The sequence below is a fragment of the Canis aureus genome, chromosome 14 (assembly GCF_053574225.1).
Source record: "Canis aureus isolate CA01 chromosome 14, VMU_Caureus_v.1.0, whole genome shotgun sequence".
Lineage (NCBI taxonomy): Eukaryota > Metazoa > Chordata > Mammalia > Carnivora > Canidae > Canis > Canis aureus.
The window spans coordinates 45,384,251-45,401,651 of NC_135624.1; the positions used below are offsets into that span (position 1 = coordinate 45,384,251).

General features: G+C 36.1%; 1 long non-coding RNA gene across 2 annotated transcripts in view; it reads left to right on the forward strand.

The window, feature by feature from the left end:
• LOC144283592 (uncharacterized) overlaps positions 1–17,401 on the forward strand; it is a 277,411-nt gene that overhangs the window by 190,743 nt on the left and 69,267 nt on the right. For both annotated transcript variants that reach the window (XR_013352145.1, XR_013352147.1), the window contains exon 4: positions 1,248–1,309. This is a non-coding gene — a long non-coding RNA (uncharacterized LOC144283592). The remainder of the gene's footprint in view (positions 1–1,247; positions 1,310–17,401) is intronic.

Consider the following 17,401-nt stretch of genomic DNA (forward strand, 5'->3'; position numbering starts at 1 on the left):
CTCCTTGCTTCTAGACAGTCAGTCAGAGAGGAAGAATTTAGTCTGTGTTCCAGGAGAAAATAGTAGTTGTTCTGAAATAATTGCAAGACCTAGTCACTATATATATATATATATATATATATATATATATATATATATATATATACACACACACATATAAAATCTATTTATATATTTAGGCAGGAACTGAATGAACATATATAATGTGGATCATGTGGCTTTGAACCAGGGTAAAAATATAGACTATGAAGCTGGATGGAGGAGAATTTATTAACATGGAAGCACTCCCCCGTGTGTTAGGAATTAACTTCCTGGCAAGCATTTCTGGAACTTCTCCTGACACACTGCTGGAATTGGTTATTGACACTAGAATGCAAACTTTGCCTAAAGTTACAGAGATGAGAATGATGGAACGTCCCCGGCAGAGTCTTGAAGAATGATCTATAAATTTTGTATGTGCTAACAACGAGCTCTCCCCTGCAGTATGAACCCTGGGAGACACCCAAGAGAGACCACAGAGAGAATGAGGGATGTCTTGCACTGATAGCTACAAACCCACAACACCTTGCCTATCTTACTCCACCTGACCTATCTTTCATAATTCCATTTCCAATTAAGGACTGACTCCATAAAATAATAGAAACACCTCAGAAGTATCTAACCTCTGCAGAATGGCCATGAACTGTTTTTGTTACAGAAGGTCTGATGATAGAGAGTATGTAAATAAGACTTCAGTTTACTGGCTTCATAGTGACCAAGGCTGACAGATTTGTATTCCTGTGTAGATTTGCGGGGTGTCCATGTAATGGCTTAAATAGGTTTTTGAAGCCTTGGCTCCCACTGGTGCTGATACTCCTATCATTTTGTTGCAGTGGCAGGAAAGCTGCAGGAAGTCTCCAGCATGACAAAGCTCAATAGGCTGTGAAGGAAAAAAACACAAATGTTTTTGAAATGAGAACCAACCAAGGAGAAAGACTTCATCTGGAAAGGCTTGATGATATTTAAAGTCCACTGTATACATTTCCCAAAGGAGACATCTTCTTAGTAACAGGTGTTCATTAGGAAACCTTCTTACATATTAGTTCAGGAAATGAAAATGTTTCTGCCTCATCTAGAGCTAGTCACTGATGTACTATTCATGCTGTGTTTACTTAAGTAAAGCAAACTGCACTCGTTCGCTATTGTTAATGTCACAAAATACCATAAACTCAATGGCTTTAAAAAATCAACCCATTTTTATCTTACAGTTCTGAGGGTCTGAAGTTGAAAATTGGCGTCAGCATGACTATTTCTGGCTGGGGGCTCTAAGGTAAAAATCTGTTTCCTTGTCCTTTCCAACCTCTAGATGGTTTTCTAGAAGCCTGTAGAGGCCAACTTCTAGATGCCCCTGGAGGCCAAGTGTCTTGGCTTATGACCTGTCACTTGCAACAGTTCAACCTCCTTCTCTGGTCATTCCATTTCCTACTACCTCTCTGATCTGTCTCTCTTAAATAAGGACCATTATGATTATATCAAGCCCATGCAGATAATATAGAATAACCTCACCATCTCAGGATCTTTAATATAACCATAACACTTTCTGAGGATTAGAATGTGGATATACTGGATGGCAGTGGGAGGAGCCATGATTATTCAACCAAAGCTGAGATGCCACATCCACATACTTTTTTTTTTTTCACATACTTTTTTTTCAGCTCTTAATTTAACCACATTTTTCACCTTTCTGCCAAATAAATTTAGGTTTAAATGCAAATTTTCTCACTTACTAGTGGGACTGGTGACTAAGGAGGAATGTAATTGACACCTTTGAGTTTCTGAGTCATCATCTATTGGTTATGATGGCTCAAATGAAAATTAAACAAAATCATGCTCTTGGTATTTTGTATGTGTTCAGTTATGTTCTCTGCTAATATTATTGTTATACAAAAAACATGGCAAAGACACGATGATGTCCCCAGGAAATGAACTTACACAAGATGAGAAGGTAGCTCTCTAAAGATTTTAGTAAGGAATACTGTATATATTCCTCAGTTGTCACTGAACTTAGTATTTAACAGATGATTTCAGAAACTACTGTGGAGTTCCAACTTTGGGAAAATGTTTTTTTTATTGTTGTTGGTTTTTTTGTTGTTGTTGTTTTGTTTTTGTTGTTGTTGTTGTTGTTGTTGTTTTTACCTTTAGTATAGTAGCTCTTCATTCTAAGTTCCTAACTCATGAGAATAATTAGAAATGAATTTAGAGATTTCACATTTATATATGAACTTTCAAGAGATTGATTTTTTTTATAGTGAAAAAATCAATAGTGGGACAACAGGGGAAATATATGATTACTATACAAATCTTCAAACTCCTTTTATTAAAGATTTATTTATTTAATTTAGAAGAAGAGAATGTGAGCAGGGGGTGAGGGCCAGAGGGAGAGGGCAAAAAGGTCTTAAGCAGACTCTTCACTGAGCATAAAGCCTGATGAGGCTAGATCTCAGGATTCTGAGGTCACAACCTGAGCTGAAACCAAGATCCAGACACTTAACTGACCATGCCACCCAGCTGCCCCTTCAAACTCCTTTTAATTTATATCTAGACATGCATGGCTTTAGATTTCTCTACTTACTAATGTTAATATCAAAATAGGAAACATGCAGAACACCCTTCCAAAATCTTAGTAGTAATAATTAGATAACTTGACACATACTTATAAAAGTTAGGTAGTAGAGCAAATGACAGAAAGGCAAGAAACTACAAGAGAAGAAAGTGAGGTGATAATTTTTCCTTCACAGCTATCAAAATCCATTCTAAAGTTATTGTGATTAAAACTGTAATGGTTGCATAAAACTAGAAAAATTAAACCGTGGACAGAAAAGAGAGCCAAAACAGATTCATTTATATGTGAAAATTTGTTTTAAAAGAAGCACCATTATAAACCACTGGAAAAAGCAGGGCATAGTTATGAGACAGTTGAGTTCTCTGGGGCATATGAAATTGGATTCTTACTGCAATACTTACAGAAAATGAATTTAAAATTAGCTAAAGATTTAATATGAAAATGAAAATTTTTGAATACATAAACAATTGAGAGGATTATAGGTACATAGTCCATAGATATGGAATGATTTCTTAGGCAAGACCTAAGATACAATCACAATCAAAGGAAAGATTGAAAACAAAAATTTAAAAAAATTAAAAATAAAAAAATAAAAAAGGGAAAGATTGAGAGGTGTCATTTTTCAATTTTGAATTTGTCAGAAGATACCATGAAATATTTGACATACAGACTACAAATTAGGAAAATTATCTATAAAGTATATCATTCTATTAAACTAAAAACACATAAGGAATTCATATGTATCTATGCAATTATCAAACAAATAGAAAAAATAAATAAAAGGCATGAACAAACATAGGGCAAAAAAGAAAATAGTAATGACTAATAACATGAAGAGATAGCCAACCTCATTAATAATCAAATATGCAATTAGGACTACAATCTGTACCTATACTACTACTTTTTTAAAGATTTTATTTATTTATTCATGAGAGACACACAGAGAGAGGCAGAGACACAGGCAGAGGGAGAAGCAGGCTCCATGCAGGGAGCCTGACGTGGGACTCGATCCCAGGACTCCAGGGTCACCCCTGAGCCGAAGGCAGGTGCTCAACCACTGAGCCCCCCAGGTATCCCTCTAATAATACTACTTCTATTTGAAATGAAAAAGGCCTGCAAAACTGAATGGGGAAAAAATCAGAGAGGAAGGCAAATCATGAGAGACTCTTAACTCTGGAAAACTGAGAGTGGCTGAAGGGGAGGTGGATGGGATTTGGGGAAAGTCAGTGAGGGGCATTAAGGAGGGTAAGTGATTGTGATGAGCACTAGGAGTTCTATGCAACTGATGAATTATTGAGAACTACATCTGAAATTAAAGATGTACTGTATGTTGGCAAATTGAATTTTAAAAGACCCGCAGAACAAAGTGTTGATAATAGCGTGGAACATAAAGAACGCAGATAAGTGTTTGGGTGGAAATATTAACTGGTATAATTGTTTTGAAATACAATTTAAAATGATACAGAAAATTTGAATACATGGCTATATTATGACCCAACAGTTTCATTCCTTAGTCTTATATCCTGCTAGAACTAAAAAAAATATGCACCATGAGAAATGCACATAATTCCTCACAGCCTAACAGTAAATAACTTAGACTAAATGCTTTTTAACTGTATAATAGAGAAATTGTGGTAAACTCACAAGATGGAATACTATAAGCTCTGGGAATGAACAAACTACTACGTAGGACAACATGGATAAATCTTAGATATGGTGTATAAACCAGAAAAAATAAAGAGAAAGGTGGATAAAGATGATTATTTCCTGAAGATCATAAATGAGCAAAACTAAGCATCATATTGTTAGGTATTCATAAAAATGTGGTAAGCTATTTTAAAAATACAGGAATAATGAAAATTGTGATTATTAGTGCAACATTATCACACGTCAGAGGAGTGTTACCAAGCAAGAACAGGGAGTTTTTGTCAATGCTACGAGTGACTTGGATGGAAGTTGCAGAAGTATGGACACTGTGTTGCCCATAGCCACTAATCACACCCAGTCACATAATCACATAAATTCAGTTTCTTGGTCATACTAGCCCCATTTAAGAATTCGATAGCCACACATGGCTCATAGTCTTTATATTGGACATAGCTGATTATAGAAAATTGTCATTATTGCAGAAAGTAATAGTAGATGGCATTTTTTTCTGTACAAGATGGCACTATTTTCTATACAAACACATGTCCAGTATGTTTTTTTTTTATTTTACGCATGACATAAATGCTTTTAATTGTCTTACTTTTTCACTTAGTAATCCATTTATTTTAATCCACCTTGAAGAAGTACTCCCAAATGCAGATAAACATTTTTGCACAAACATGATAATTTCAGGATTATGTAAATTTGCAAAAAAGAAATAAAGACCTAGATATCTAACCAAAAGAAAAATAAGGCAATTATGTCACCTCGAAAGAAAATTGTAATGAATGAAAAGCTACTTAATGACTTGAAAAAATTCTGAAATAACTCCTAAGTTTGAAATAAGGATACAGGTAAACTATTTGGTATATTCTTAACTATGAAAAAAAAAAACAAATAGAAAGCGAGTTGGGAGAGGGGTGTCTGGGTGGCTCAGTTGGTTAAGCCCTGGACTTGTGATTTTGGCTCAGGTCATGTCCCCCGAGTTGTGAGATCCAGCTCTGCACTGAGGGTGGAGCCTGACTAGGATTCTCTCTCTCTCTCTGCCTCCCTCCACCACCAATGTCTCTCCCTCTCTATTAAAAAAAATAATAATAAATAAAAATCACAATACAAATTATATTAATAATAGCATGAAAACAAACCATTATGATGCTTTGGATGTACTAAACCCTGTTTCAATGACTTTACATAAATCACATCCTGCTGTCCTCATAAGAACATAATTTCATAAGTTACCTTCTTTATTTCTGATTCACAAGCACATGAAGAGCAGATGAGTTGTATCATACCTAAGGTGACACAGCTAACAAGTGTTAGAGTCGGGGTGCAAACTGAGGCATTGTGGCTATCGGCTTCAAAAGTTGAAAGCTAGGGACCCCTGGGTGACTCAGCAGTTGATCCTCTGCCTTGGGCTCAGGGCATGATCCTGGGGTCCTGGAATCGAGTCCTGCATCGGGCTCACTGTGAGGTACCTGCTTCTCCCTCTGCCTGTGTCTCTGCCTCTGTGTGTGTGTCTCTCAGGAATAAATAAATACAACTCTAAAAAAAAAAAAAAAAAGTTGAGAGCTAATACTATGAGTGTGATTTCATTTTATATTTTGCTTTTTCTTTTAGATGTGTGTGTTCGTGAGCACACGCATGTATGTAGTTCATGCAATCTATGTAAGTAATTTAGAAGGAAAGATAATAGTTTTTTTTTAAGTTTTTATTTACTAATGAGAGACACAGAGATGCAGAGACACGGGCAGAGGGAGAAGCAGGCTCCCTGCGGGGGAGCCCAATGCAGGACTCAATCCTGGGACCCCAGGGGTTATGCCCTGAGCCCAAGGCAGAGGCTCAACCACTGAGCCCCCCAGGCATCCTGATAATAGGGTTATAGAACCGTTCTAGTGTGGCAGCTAAAGTGGAGGCAATGACTATGATGGAGGGAAGATGAAACACTTCGAGAATCTTGATGTAGAACTTGAGGCAATAAAGCATAACTTCAGAGGCAGAAGGAAAAGCCTAGCAGGGAGATTAAATGAAGAGAGACTGGTCTTGGTGTGTCAGGCACACAGCCTGGGCTGATAGAAAGACCAAGGCAGATGTTAAAAATACCAACCTTATTAGGTTCTGAAATCAGTGACTGCACTACGATATGGGCCTTTTGTGTGTCTTTCTACCAACTAATCACAATAAAATAATTGAAATAACAATAACAAGAAACAACCATAAGAGTTCTTTTTAGCAAATAGAAATTTTGTAGTAAAGTAGCCACGATTTGACACAAGATACTTTTACCAACACCCTAACAATTATCTCTGTTTAACTGAAATTTTAAAATGATTCTGTCCTTATTAAAGAATAAAAGCTTGCTTATGTCAAAGACCACGGAACTTTTAATTTAAAAACGTGAGCAAAAATAATTTAAGAATCACTTATAATGTATAATCCACATATAACATTTACATTTTTTCTACGATTTTTGTGAGTGCACATATATTTTTTAAACGCTTCTTTTTATATTCTAGCTCAAGAACCTGTATCTAATAATTTTTACATAATCACAGTTATTTTAGATTCTCTGTTCTCTTTGAATTTTTTATTGAAATACACCACTGAGCAGTGCAAAAATCATAAATATAGGCATAATTAATTTCACAAATGGAACATGCTCTGTGACCACAACCAAAAGCCAAAAATCTCAGCATGCAAGAAGCCCTCATTCAGCTATTATCCACCCTCCACTTATAAGTAATGATATTTATCATACCTGATTTGCACGTTATATGAATAGAATCACACAGTACGTATTTTTTGTGTGTGTCTGGCTAGTTTTGTTACCTATGCTGTTTGTTAGAGTCCATCATATTGGGTGCATTTAATATTAGTTCTTTCATTTTAATTCATGGGTAGTATTATATTATGCGAAAATGCCACCATTTATCCATTCTAACTTTGATGATTATTTGGGTAGTACCCAATTTTTCACTATTGTAGGGAGCACTGTGATAAAAATGCAGGTACATGAATTTGGAGACCATATGTATCAATTTTGTGGAATATAATCCTTGGAGTAGAATTCCAAGTTCATAGGGTACACATATGTTTAGCATCAGTAGATGCCTGCAGATACAAATATCCAAAATAGTAATAAAGGTTTAAATTCCCACCAGCGTGATAGTGCAATGACTCCACATTTTGCAAACAAGTGGTATTGCTTTTGTTTTAATTTGCATTTTCTTGTAACCAATAAAGTTGAGTACCTTTTTATATATTTATCAGTCATTTGGATATCCATCTTTTAAGAGGTGCCTGATTAAGACTTTTGCTTTTTCAATTAGGTTTTTTAGTCTCTTCGGTATTGATTAGCAGCTATTAAATATATATGTGAGTGTGTGACCTTCATCAGATGTGTTAGTATATATGTCTTTTACTTTATAGCTTGCCTTTTTACTTCCTTTCTGTTATCTTGTTATCTTTTGATAAGAAATTAAGAACATAAGCTCTTATTTTACTATAGCCTAATTAATAATTTTTAAAAACAAATCTTTGACTTCTTCATGGCCAATAATATGTCCTCATATGTTTCTTCCACAATTTTTATTGTATAATAATTTAGATTCGAAATTCATCTGCAGGGGATTTTTCCTTGCAGTGCAAGGACAACTAACACTCTCAGTTTCATTTATTTGAAAATGTCTTTGTTTTACTTTCATTGTGAAATGATAGATTTAATGCCTATAAAATTCTGGGTTGGCAGTAATATTCTTTCTACAATTTAATAATGCATTCCACATTTTCTGGCTCTCATTGTTTCTGGTGAAACTCAGCATTTATTCTTTTTATTTTTGCTCTCAAAATATATTGTCCCCCCCCCGCTTCATGGTTCCTTTGAAGATTCCACTTTGCCTTGTTCTTCAGTAGTTTGACCAAAGTATACTTGATGTGTTTTGTTTTCATTTGTTTTCTTTTCTTCGCAATTGTTTCTTGTGGGTTTTGCTAAACTTCCTGAATCTGTAGTTTGGAATGATTTGGAAAACTCTCAGATATTATAACTGTAAATATTGCACTTCCTCTAATGTCTCCTTTTCTTCTGGTACTCCAGTTACATTCCAGTTGCATTTTCAACGTGCCTTTATTTCTTCTCATGCATTTGTTTTTGTTTTTCCTCTTCTTTATGCTTCAATTTACGTATTTTCTATGGATGTGACTTCCAGATCATTAAATCTGTATTTTGTAGTAACCAATCTGTGTAAAAGATATAAAACTGCACCTACTATCTTCTCTTACTACAAGTATTAACTTCATGCCTCACATGACAGCAGACACCATATCATCATCTTCAGGCTTGACTCAGCTGCAAAGAGCTGTTCTGTCCAAAAGAACACCTTTCTTGGGGCAGCTTATAATCAATGGCTGATGGCAGAGGTATAATGGTCCAGTCATTCTGGCTCAAAGTTGGACAACTCTGATGGGTCTTATGTGTTCCAGACTTCCTTATTGGTTTGAGAAACATTTTTCCATGCCTGCATAGCAAATTGCTTTTCCATCATTCCCAATCCTGCTTCACCACCTTACATGTGGAATGGAGGACCCTGCCATATTTGGGGATGGGACATCTGGTAAATTTTATCAAACATTTTAACTTCCCAGATCTCTTTTAACCCTTTGACCATGCTGAAGTGATCTACTCCTTCCTGTTAAGAGCCAGCACCCCAATTCTCTTGAAGACAGTGCAGAGGCCTCTCACCTGTATGGAAACACGTGTCCTCCATAGAATATGTCTCTCCTAGACAGTGGCATATAAGTAGGGTTAATTCACAGCATAAACGAGTTAAGGTCATGAACCTGATAGGGGAGGAAAAGAGATTACATCTTAGAAGAGCTGATAACTTGGCCAGAATGTATTCTAAGGAACTGGGAAAGAATAGGAGCAAATAGATTCCAAAAATTTTGAACAAAGGGACAGAATCTTAAGTTTGGATATAGGAGAGTTTATTGATTTGAGAACATTCAATTGAGATACAGTTTAGAATCAGATGCTTTACAATAGCTTCAGGAAGGCTCCTAAAACATGAAAAAGAAATGACTTCATTGAGCAAAAAATGAAATACCAGAATTCCTATAGCAGATACTGGACAAACATATCCAAAAAAGGTCCCAGGTTCATTTCTGAGTTTTCTCCTCTCTTCCATTGATCTATGTGCCAGTTTTTGTGCCTGGACCATATTGCCTTGATCACTACAGCTTTGTAACTTGAAGTCTGCAACTGTAATGCCTCCAGCTTTGCTTTTCTATTGATGGACTGATTTTTATTATTTTTTAATTTAACTTGTATTAGTTAACATATAGGGCAAAATTGATGCCTGGAGTAGAATTCAGTGATTCATCACTTACATACAACACCCAGTGCCCATAACAAGACGCGCCTTCTTTAACACCCATCACCCATCCAGCCCATTCCCAACCACCTTTCCCCATAAACCCTCAGCTTGTTCTCTGTCATTAAGAGTCACTACAGCTTGTTTCCCTTTTTCAAGATTGCTATAGCTATTTGGAGTCTTTTGTGACTCCATACACGTTTAAGATTTGTTCTGGCTCTGTGAAAAATGTTGGTTGCATTTTGATAGAAATTGTATTAAATGTGTAGATTGCTTTATGTAGTATAGACATTTTAACAATATTTACCCTTCCAGTCCATGATCATGGAATGGTTTTCCATTTCTTTTGTCATCTTCAGTTTCTATCATAAGTGTTTATAGTTTTCAGAGTACAGGCCTTTTACCGATTTGGTTAGGTTTTTTCCTCAGGTACCTTATGGTTTTTGTTGCAATTATGAAGGGAATAAATTATTTGATTTCTCTTTCTCCTGCTTCATCATTGATGTATAGAAATTTAACAGATGTCTCTATGCTGATTTTGTATACTGCAACTTTACTGAATTTGTGTATCAGTCCTCAAAATTTTTTGGTGAAGTCGTTTGGGTTTTCTATATAGACTATCATGTTGTCTGCAAATAGTGACAGTTTGACCTCTTTCATGATGATTTGGATACATTTTATTTCTTTTTGTTGTCCAATTGCTAAAGCCAGGACTTCCAGTACTATGTTAAATAAGAGTGGTTGAAGTGGACATCCCTGTATTGTTCCCAATCATATAGGAAAAGCTCTCAGGTTTTGTCCATTGAGGATGATACTGGCTGTGGTTCTTTCATATATGGCCTTTATTATTATTGACATATGTTTCCTCTATCCCTACTGTGTTGAGGATTTTTATCATAAATGCATGTACTTTGTCAGTTGCTTTCTCTACATCTATTGAGAGGATCATATGGTTCAACTGATTTTGACAAAGCAAGAAAGAATACCCAATGGAAAAAAAGACAGTCTCTTCAACAAGTGGTGTTGGGACAATGGACAGCAACATGGAAAAGAATGAAACTGGACCATTATCTTATACCATTCACAAAAATAAATTCAAAATGGATGAAAGACTCAAATGTGAGACAGGAATCCATCAAAATCCTAGAGTAGAACACAGGCAGCAACCTCTTTGACCTCGGTCACAGCAACTTCTTGCTAGGCTCATCTCCAAAGGCAAGGGAAACAAAAGCAAAAATGAACTATTGGGACTACATCAAGATAAGAAAAGAAACTTTTGTACAGCAAAGGAAACAGTCAACAGAACTAAAGGCAATCGACAGAATGGGAGAAAATATTTGCAAATGACATATGAGATAAAGGACTAGTATCCAAGATCTATAAAGAACTTACCCAACTCAACACTCAAGAATAATCCAATCAAAAAACTGGGAAGAAATCAGAAAGGGAGATAAACAGTGAGACACTCTTAACTATAGGAAATAAACTGAAGGTTGCTGGAAGGGAGGTGATAAAGGGGATGGGGGACATGGATAAGGAGCATTAAGAAGGGAACATGATGTGATGAGCACTGGGTATTGTATGCAACTGATGAATTACTAAATGCTACAACTGAAACTAATGATATACTCTATGTTGGCTAATTGAATTTAAATTAAAAAAAAAAACACACACAATGAGATATCCCCTTACACCAGTCAAAATGACTAAAACTAATGACATAGGAAATAACAGGTGTTGCCAAGGATGCAGCGAAAGGGTAATTGTCTTACATTGTTGGTAGGAATGAAAACCAGGGCAGCCTCTGTAGAAAACAGTATGGAGTTTCCTCAAAAAGTAAAAAATAAAAATATATATAAAAATTTAAAAAAAGTAAAAAAATAAAAATAAAAATAAAACTACCCTAGAACCCAGCAATTGCATTTCTAGGTATTTCCCCAAAGGATACAAAAATACTGGGCCTGACTGGCTCAGTTGGTAGAGCATGTGACTCTAGATCTCAGAGTTGTAAGTTTGAGCTGAGCCTACTTTGGGCATGGAGCCCACTTAAAATAAAATTTTAAAAAATAAATAATAAATAAATGATACAAACATACTGATTCAAAGGGATACATATATTCCAATATTTATAGCAGCATAACAACAATAGGAAAATTATGGAAAGGGCCCAAATACCATGGACTGATGAATGGATAAAGAAAGGGTGATATAGTATAGATATAGATAGATATAGATATAGGCTAGAATATTACTCAGCCATTAAAAAGAATGAAATCTTGTCATTTGCAATGACATGGATGGAGGTAGAGTGTATTATGCTAAGTGAAATAAATCAGAGAAAGATAAATATAATATGATTCCACTCATATGTGGAATTTAAGAAAGCAGATGAACGTAGGGGGGGAAAGAAAAACAGAGACAAACCAGAAACAGACTCTTTAAAAAAAAAAAAAAAAGATTGATTTATTTACTCATTAGAGACAGAGAGAGAGGCAAAGACACAGGCAGAGGGAGAAGCAGGGTCCACACAGGGAGCCCGATGTGGGACTCAATCCCAGCACTCCAGGATCACGCCCTGAGCCAAAGGCAGATGCTCAACTGCTGAGCCCCCCAGGTGTCCCTAAAAACAGACTCTTAACTAGAGAGAACAAACTGAGGGTTGATGGAGGGAGGTGGATATGGGGATGGGTTAAATAGGTGATGGGTGTTAAGGAGAGCAATTGTGATGAGCACTGGGTGTTGTATGGAATTGTTGAATCACTAGACTTTACACCTGAAACTATACACTGTTTATTAGCTCACTTGAATTTAAATAAAAACTTGAGAAAAGGGAAGATAGATAAATAAATCAACAAACAAACATAAAGACAATGACAAGGGGACAGCAACAGGAGTTCTGAGGAGGTGGGCACACTGGAGTATACGTCCAATATAAGGCCCAAGGACCCAGCAGGTGATGTTCCACAGTGAGGCTCAGATGTTCTACTTTTCACCAAGACCATAGAGAATGCGATGGTGATAAGAGCGTGGACATTTACTAAAACATTTAGGTATGAGTGGCTGTCTGAGGTCAGAACTGAAGGTCAGAGCAGCTGTTCCATGACAGGGTTTACTGTTCACAGCAAAGATGATAGGACCCTGAGAAGCAGAACAAAGCAGACACAACATTTACTAATCTCAGGGTCAGATTGACATCAAGGGAAACTGGCCCACAGAAATGATTAATACCAGGGGCTATCACACAGGCCAACCAATAAGGGTACCAGTTGGCCTTTTCCATCAAAAGAAATGAAGGATAAATGACCAGGAAACTAAGGGCAATTGCCCAGTTAAGAAGTTATATTTCTTGTCCAGTGTCTAGACGTGAGCCAGTTTTCAGACCAGAAAACCATGTACTAGAGAACTCAGTGGGATTTCTAGCAAGCATGCCAGGCCACTTTTTACATGACTATATTCGACAATCAAAATTCAAAGAATTGTACATCCAAAAAAGGGTGTACTTTACTATATATAGATTATATCACAATGAAATGTTAAGCAGAAAAATTAATTCAAATTATGTGCTACCCCTGCTATCGTTATTTTAAAAAATCTTCCGGGGTCTACACATGACTTTTCCTCTCCTCAGTTGCATTTTCTAGACTCTGCTTTACCTCTTTATTTTTTAATATTTTATTTATTTATTTGAGAGAGAGAGGGCACAGGTCAGGGGCAAGCAGAGGGACAAGGAGGCTCCTCGCTGAGCAGGAAGCCTGACATGGTGCTTGACCCCAGGACCCCGAGATCATGACCTGAGCCAAAGGCAGATGCTTAACCAACTGAGCCCCCCCAGGCGCCCCTGCTTTACCTGTCTTAGCTGACTGATCATGTACCATTCTTCCCCTTATGCTCAGGGTTCCTATCACCCTAGTTCTTCAAATAGTCTGGCCTTCACCATAGGGTTTATGTCCCTGCTAATGAACTCCTAGAACATCTAGAACAGCTCAAGCATCACAAACTTTAAAGAAGCCTTTCCTAAACTCCAAAATCTAGAGAAGTTTCTTTGTTATGAGGTTGCAGTGAATCACCCATCTTTCATACTGAGCACTTACCTCAGCATATACTTAAATATTCATAAGCATGTTTGTATAATTAATGATTTTCTCCGCAGAGTAAGCTATATAATTATTTAGGGCAGGGGTTAATTTTCTTTTCCATACCCTTTGATCTCCAGCACTTAGCACAATGTCTGTCACATACTATGTGTTGAATAAATATATTTCAAATTATAGAATAAATGAATAAATGTATATTTCCATCATGTGATTTTTCTATGTTCATTTTTAAAAGGCATTGGGGTTGGTTTTGTAATGGGTATTCCCATGGATATTTCAATGGTATCAAATTTACTGGGTACTCCTGTATCACATCGTTTTAAACAGTCGGTAAAAGGAGTTTTTTAAACTAAACTCATTTACAGTTATTACAAAGGGTCTTTAGCAATTATTACCCTGTAATCATAGGGTCAAATGAAATATTCAGTTGGCATTCAATCTAACGGGACTCTTAAAGCTCAGCCCAACAAAGTATATCATTACCATTTAAAATATTAATTAAATCCAAACTTTAGATGTAGGATAAATGACATTTTAAAAAAATATTTTATTTAAATTCAATTTGTCAACATATAGTATAACACCCAGTGCTCATCCCATTAGCCCATTTCTTATGGTCCCTTTCATTATTTCTTATATTCCACATATGAGTGAAACCACAGGATAACTATCTTTCTTTGATTGACTTATTTCATGCAGCATAACACCCTCCCGTTCCATCCACACTGATGTAAATGACAGGTATTCATTTTAAAATGTTTGCAAAATTAGCTATATCCAATTTAGGTATAGTTCTGGGAAAGCATTAGACTGCTTGGATAAATATAAAACACTAGTAAATAGCATTTTCTGCAAACATTCACCATTGTTTGTATTCATAGACTCTTCACTTGGTTTATTAAATTTTTCATCTTATATGTGTGTCAGGACATAAAATCTAGATGGTCCAAATAGCCATCTGCTGCATTCCATGAAAATTCTAAAGTCCATTATTATCTCTACCCCTGCACATCTGGTTGTGCTTCTATTGTTATAAATAAAATATTCAATTTCTCCTATATGAACCCTAAATAATATTCACCAAGAAAAAAGGCAAAATGGAAATAAATGTTGTAGTGAATTATGATTGATAACCAAAATTTTAGAGTACTAATGTGGCATTAACTTACTGTGTTACAAGTATTTAATCACTAATACATCAGACTAGAGATGTGTGTGATATAAAATTTATGTTCAAAGTGGTGAGATAAAACAAACTTCCTTTCAGAGTTTAAATTTGGTTAAATCCACCTGTTTCATGAATTACCATTTAAAACAAGTTGTATATATATAAAAGCCTCAAGTGGAAAAATACAATGTATCAGTGCTCATTTTTGTCATTATCCCCTGAAAAACCTCACTATTTGATTTCTTGTTCTCACATCTTAATAGACAAATAAATCTAGATGTAGAATGAAAAGGAATAAATCCATAATTTAGATTTGCCTATACAAACTCCATTGAACAGACGACTATTGCCCTAAAGAAATAAGCAGGAATGTCTGACACATAGCAAGCCGACCGATTCAATGTTTATTTAGAAAGAAATTTAAATTATATGGCAGTATATTTTCCAAGCACATGTGGAACTCTGGATCAGGAGGTTAATATATCAAATTTTTTTTTTCCCATGGACATTATTTAATGCATTTCAAATTGTTGCCTTGAACTGTAGACTCAATTGTTTTTGAAAAAGTGAGGAATCCAAATTAGATAATCACTTTCTTATAGCAAGATGTCAGAGTAATTAAGTTCCCATGCCCGCATTACTACCAGGCTATGTTATACGATATTCAAATGTATTTAAGAAGGCCAAAGAACTGATCCTGGCAAACTGCCACTTATGCCCCTTTATCTTAGAGAGTTAGGTTTTAACTTAGCGATTAAAGGAACTTTGTTTTCTGTTTCCCCTTTATATTACAGTGCTTTGCATAGTGGCTCGCATAATAAACTTTCAATACTTGTTAAACCAATCAGTAAAAATGAGTAACAAAAAGACATAACCAAAAGTATAACTGAATGAGATACTTAATCACTGACTGAAGAAAAACAAAAGCTTCATTGGAAATTAACACACAGTGAAGACATTATGAAATATTTTAAGAAATCTGCTAGTTAAAATCCCGTGAGCAGAAAAGGGGTGTAAAGTAAAAGGGTCAAAGAAAAAAATATCTCATGGGAATCATCCTAAATCAAGGGTTGTTTGTGGTACGTAGGATAGAAGTTCTGGCTATTTGATTTGATAATTAAAAGAGGGAGGGGAAATCCTGAAATGGGGGAAATTTAGAGATATTTAAGTTACGGTGTCTTAGACTCATTTATCACTCACTATATAGTACTAATCTTTCCATCTCTCCAGAAGCCACATATATAAAAATCTTTGAAAAAAGGAAATAAAATGATACACTGTTTATCTTTGGGAAGTGAGATAATGGCTATTATTTCTTTCATTATGTTATTGAGCATTCTCCAAAGTATGTTCAAGCATATCGCTTTGTAATCACAAAAGGTGTTCATGATTTTCTCGGATAAAAGAAATCAATGACTGTCATATTTATAAAATCGAATTATTTCCATGATATAGACAAAAGTACGCAATATGCTGTGGGAATAAACGACACGGAGAAATAGTTGGCGAAAGAATGGTTAGCATCCCACAAAATTAGACTAAAGAGTCACATCTGATTTTATTACCAGTGAATCAGCGGTGACATATCATTTTCCAAGTTAAGAACCCAGATATTTTCTAAGAAAAGTAGACTATGTGGAAAAAGAGAGGGTGATATGAACAACAGGACTAGTCATGTGCAGATATAGCTCGTAGGCAGAGCTTGGTACGGGGAGAGGAGTTTAAAAATGTGCTTTTCTAGTTGACTGATTCCTTCCCTGAGTGTAGTGGACACACAATGTTGCATTAGCTCCAGGTGTACAACATGGTAATTCAGCATCTCTGTGTTATGCTGCACTCACCTCAAGTGCAGCGACCGTCTGTCACCATGCAACGCCGTTGCAGTATCACCGACCATGTTCCCTGTGCTGTGCCTCTTATTCCTGTGACTTATTCATTCCATAGCTAAAAATATACTTTCTTATTTAACCACTACTTCACTAGTTTAAGCACTTTTAATCAGTGTTCATGCCTCCATGAAGAATAGTTTAGCTCAGAGTGTCGCTCAGCAAGGTTGCAACAGAGCTGTCGTTTGGGGCTAGAGTTTCTGAAAACTTGACTGGGGATGAAGAGCCCATTCTAATTTCATTCACCCAGATGTTGGCAGGAGGCCTCACTTACTCATCATGTAAACCTAAAATACTAAGTGTGTCTCATCTTATGATTTTGTAGGACTGATAAATCTCATTTCATGATGAAAAGTTGGGGGGGGTGTGGTCACGTATGCCCATGGTGGACATGCTGTCTCTATCAAGATCCAATAGCATGTCAGGCGTTGTCTTTCAAAAGCTTTGAATTTGGGCACCTGGGGGGCTCAGTGGTTGAGTGTCTGCCTTTGGCGCCTGGCGTGATCCTGGGGTCCTCGGATAGAGTCCCACGTCGGACTCATCCCAGGGAGCCTACTTCTCCCTCTGCCTGTGTCTCTGCCTCTCTCTCTCTCTGTGTGTCTCTCATGAATAAATAAATAAATAAAATCTTAAAAAAA